This window comes from Montipora foliosa, chromosome 11 (genome assembly GCF_036669935.1).
Source record: "Montipora foliosa isolate CH-2021 chromosome 11, ASM3666993v2, whole genome shotgun sequence".
NCBI lineage: Eukaryota > Metazoa > Cnidaria > Anthozoa > Scleractinia > Acroporidae > Montipora > Montipora foliosa.
This window is the reverse complement of record NC_090879.1, coordinates 25,124,854-25,129,853: the sequence shown is the minus strand read 5'-3', so window position 1 is coordinate 25,129,853 and position 5,000 is coordinate 25,124,854. Positions and strand designations below refer to the sequence as shown.

Below are 5,000 nucleotides of genomic sequence, written 5' to 3'. Positions count from 1 at the left end.
CTTATGACAATTTAATGTAAGCTTATGTAGAATTCAAACCTTTTACATGCACCATGAAGTCCCAAATTTGTCAGGCAAGGATATTTAATTTGGCTTAAGTGCTTCAACAAATTGGTATGTATTTCACAAGAGAAATGAAGCTTTAGATCAAATGGTTAAGCAAATGATTTGGTATTAGAGTGCTCTCACCGCAACTACATGACGACAGAAAGCAGAAAGCTTCAGCTGTCATTTAAACTATTTTACTCAATGCAAATAGTATGTGAATGCCTGCATGAGATTGTTATTATTGGCGTTTAAAGAAAAGAGAGCCAAATTTTGATGAGTCTGCTCTTCAAACACTTACACTGTACGTTATAACAGAAGTGACAGTGTCTGACACTTGCAGAGTGCAGACCCCAAACTAACCGTAACTCACAGTTATTGAAAGCTAAACGTTTTATTTAAAATGGGTGCTTAGACTTAAGGACGTTCGCACCAAAATCTTCCTACGGTGAGATTTTCTTCATTCCTCGCCTAGAGTTAGGTCATAAAGTACTTACTCCAAAAATGAAAAGAAAAATGGGGGTCACCGACTGTTACGAAAAATAGCATTGCGTGACTAGCGTTACTGTCTAGAAGCTTCGCGAGAGTTCGTAGTTTGTTTATTATTAGATTCGTGCGTAAGCGTTTCTAAATCGGTGTGCTTTGTAATCTTTCTATAATTAGATTCATTACTATTTTCGAAAGTTCTAGAAGTTTATTGTCAGAGTATATATGTAGACGAGTCCAAGCGGAGTGTTTTTCTAACTAGTTTTTCACAAGCGAAGAGAGTTGGCGTTAGCCATGTTTAGTCAAGTGTGACAGAAGCAGTGTTTATTCAAGTTGGCGGAGGCCGTGTAAGTTTATCAAGTTACGTAACCTGCGATCAGGCCCATTTTTAGCTTCGCCCATATGTTCTCTTATGTCGTCGCTCGCTAAAATTGGGCCTGACCAAAAGTCTCTCAAGAATTCCTGACGGTCGGCCAAAATTTGGCCGACCAAACTCGTGATCTGATTGGCTGTTGAAACGCCGGAAGTGAAAATGCCATCGTGATTGCGCGGAGCTCTCGCGAAGTCCTCGAGACTAATCCGCCATAAGTGTACGAAAAAATTTGCTCCGTTTTGTTCTTACAATGCCGTGGACGGTGCCACTTGATTTTATTTGTATAAATGGAGATATGCCATCTGAAACATCTCATAACTTGTCCAGAATCGGGTTTGAATCTCTGGAACGAGTGAAATTACCGATTCCGTTGTCGAGCTCTTTGGCCATGTGGTTGAAAGTACTTTGGCACAAACTTCCCTGATGTTTTGAAAGCTAAATAGCTGGTTCTTTCAAATGGCAATGAAAGCCGATGCATATTGATTTCCTGGATGAGACAAAGGACATATATATCAACAGGAGGAGATGCTGATAAAATCGCAAGTTACACGAATGCATGTTTTGAATATCTGTGTATCAATCGGCTTAATTATTTACTTACTGTACATGACACGGTTTGTTTGCACAATTTGGAGTCAAGATTGCTTCATAATATTTCCAGTTGATTTAACTTAAAACTCGCACTCCAGAAACTAAAATGGCATGTTTCCAGAGAGACCAATTGTACAAAAATAAAAGAAACTTTGCGAGTCCATCTTACTGTCGTACTCCAAATATTAACGGCCAAACTTATCATGATTTTACTGCGCGCAATTCTAGAAATACACTGCAACTGAAGATATCACCCGAAAAAATCACCAAAGAAACCGTCATGGGCAAACACGTTAAAGGAATAATGTAATTCTCTTTTATTTTTCTTGAAAAATCTATTGCCAAACCGTCCAACGACAAAATTCTAGGTTATCTCAATTACAAATTAAAAGATTGCATATTCAGTGAAGTTCGGAGGAAGAATTACACCGGCCTTTCCCGCAATATAGTCGTCGAAAACATTCCCCATGCTTTAATTTTTTTTTTCTCAAATTAAAGCCAACGGTAACTTTCGAATTCGTGTATAATATTCCTCCCACGGTAATGAACTGTGGTCAAAACAAAATAGCGTGAATCTGCCGTCCACGCGTGTATTGGTGTAATGGAAGTAAATTTGATTGGCCGATGAAGGACATGTCAATCAATCAAAAAAAGTGGGCGGAAGGAATTTTGAAGAGGAATTTGGTCAGGCTCTATTTTTCGTTTCGCCAACTCCACATTACGTGCTACGCGAAACTAAAATAGAGCCTGATCGCAGGTTACAAGTTACGTGTTGTTAAGAGTCTTACTTCGTGGAAACTACGTTCATTTTGGAATAAATCTTCTTGTTGTTGTTCCGACAACCCTGCGTTCAGTTTAGTTTGCAAACTACCTTTCCTCAAAACATAATGTTTTGAGGTTAGGGTTCGAATTTCGAACTCGTAACACCGACTTTATTTCGGTGAAAATGGCAGTGGAAAAATGCCTTAATTTCAAGAAATCGGTCATAATAGCGAGATGTAGGCTCATCTGCTCATCCATCGAAAATCATAAAAATAAACTGTTGGAGTGAAAGTTTCCATGCATAGGTTTTTAGGAGTGAGATTTTTAGATAATTGTATGCCGCTAGGGATGTGGTAAACAGTAGAGTTCATCCTCGACGAGTGTTTTCGTATAAAGCTCTATCCGTTGCAACCACTACCGGAATTCGATGGCACGAGGAAAGAAAATGTTAAAAATATAGATAGATAGTAAGTAAAGTAAGGGATTCATGATTTGAAAAATAGGGGTCACCGATGATCTGAACGAGTAAAATCGATGTGATTTTGCAAAGCTCATGGAAAAGTTCGTTTGTCACGCTTTTGCGTGACCTGTCGGGCAAGGACTGGAACCCAAGAGAGGATCGATCGTTGAAGAGATGAAAGGTTTTTACCAAAAAAAAAAACCTTTTTCGAGCATAGCAACGACGTTTTAAGCAGGGGTCATCTTCATTTGGTTGGTGTTTTGTATAATATCTCCCCATTGCCGTCATGCTCATCCTCTGGAGTGTGTTTTTTGTGAAATTCAATCGCTCATAGTTTCCACGCAGGTTCGCACTATTCAAGCGGACGAGGGCGAAAATACTCCTCAATTTTCACGAAAGTAAAGGAAAAGAACTTTAAAAACATGCATTCACTTTGAACTTAAGTTCGTAGGGTAATAAAAACATTAAAAAGAAATAGCCCCATTAAATTTACGCAACGGTTCGTCCACGAGTTTTCCAAACTTTCAGCCACTAGTCTACTCGATCAGCTACCTTTTCCAGAGCTTTTCCATCCTCCCGCTCACTTCTCTTTGAAGTTTCATGATGATTCGGAAATTAATGTGCCATTCTTTTGCCGACCTGTAATTTTTTCCTCGGTGTTTTTGTCGCCATGTTATTTTAACTGATGCTTGAAAAATTTGTATGAAAGTCAAGTAGACTAGTGCACGACTGATAAAACCTCGCGAATATCAGTCGTGCAGTAGTCTACTTGACTTTCATAAATATTTTAAATCAATTTTGACTGATCACGATCTTCTCTGATCCAACGCTGTGAAAGACTTACCGTCCACGGTTTTTGCAAAGGTTTTAAAACCTCAACTTCACTAATGCTCAAAGTAATGCGTGACATATTACAGTCGCGTTACATGCGCAGTAACGTTGCGCACAAACAATTAGCGCGAACGTCCCAATCGCTATTTGTAGGCAGTCTGCAGTTGTCATACACCTTAGAAATGATCAGCTTTATTATTACATGTACAAGGATTTTTTTTTTTGAGACGTGATATTGAGTGTTCTTATCTGGATGAAATTCTTATGACATCTTTTATCTGTAAGTAGCGGTAATAATTTTTGTTTGGAAATGTGACTGAGATTATGAATTATTTTTTCCAAGAAAACTGAAACTTTTCACTATATTTGTTGATTGACAGTTCAAATTGGAGGTGGGTACAGCTGGGAATTGGTTCATTAAAAGATTGCTGGGAAGTTTGGACAGAGAGTTGGTTACAGAAAGTGCTGAGGCTAGGCAAGAAGATGCCTTCTTCTTGCACCATACAGTACAAACCACTACATGTATCATCTATGGAAGAGGAGTTGGGGAAAACCCTCAGATAAAAGAAAAGGTTGGTGCAATGAAAAAATTCCTTTGAGGCATGTTTCTGTAAAAGACCTGTAATGCAGTCAAACAGCTGAAAGTCTGAAAGACTTATAAGCTGACTGTTGCTTTTAAACAAGTGATGCATATAGATATTTACAAATAACTCGCATAAATTACCCTTTAACAACTAATTCTTGACAGTCACTGCAATAAAATAATTATAAAGCACTGTCTGAGTTACAGGCCTGTGTACGTATAGACTAGTAACGCCTAGCGATTAGCTGAAGATGATGCTGCAGTTTCATTTATCCGTTGTCTCACCCAATATCTGCTTTCAGTTTAAAATTTGAAATACTGTTAAATGAGATAATTCTAAATACCTCATCACACTTAATTTTTTTTGGAAAAGTGTTGAAGACAAAGAAAGCATCTGGCAATATATTTTCAAGATTTGTTCCATGAGTTCCACCACTATATGTGTACTTTTATCATTATGACAAAATTAATTTGATAGTTAACTGGGATCATTCGTAGCAGCTGGGCACTGGCCCATATATAAGAATAACACAAAAAATAAATAAAAACCCCCTTACGTAAATCGTCTCACTTATATAGCGACTATGTGGCAACCACCGGTCGTAATTTACCCTGGGACGCGAGTATTTATAACCCCTAAACCTAAGGATTTAAATGATGTAAGGATTTACAACACCTGAACTTATGTAAACATTTTTAAGCCCTGCACGAACGTTAGGATTTACAACCCCTGAACATAAGGATATATACCTCCGGAAGTAAGGATTTATAACTTCTGCACGCTTTCTTCCCGTGGATGTAAAACCCTTGAATGTAAGACGTTTTCTACCCCTGAATGTAAGACGTTTTCTACCCCTGAATGGAAGACT

The 5,000-nt window shown here is 38.2% G+C and overlaps 1 long non-coding RNA gene across 2 annotated transcripts in view; it reads left to right on the top strand.

Annotated features, from left to right (window-relative positions):
• Positions 1-5,000, top strand: part of LOC137976129 (uncharacterized) — a 9,182-nt gene that overhangs the window by 2,619 nt on the left and 1,563 nt on the right. Inside the window, exons 1-2 of one of the 2 annotated variants that reach the window (XR_011117705.1) lie at positions 789-878; positions 3,929-4,120. This is a non-coding gene — a long non-coding RNA (uncharacterized lncRNA). Of the gene's footprint in view, positions 1-788; positions 879-3,928; positions 4,121-5,000 lie in introns of those variants that run through there. The other variant, XR_011117706.1, reaches the window with a different exon arrangement.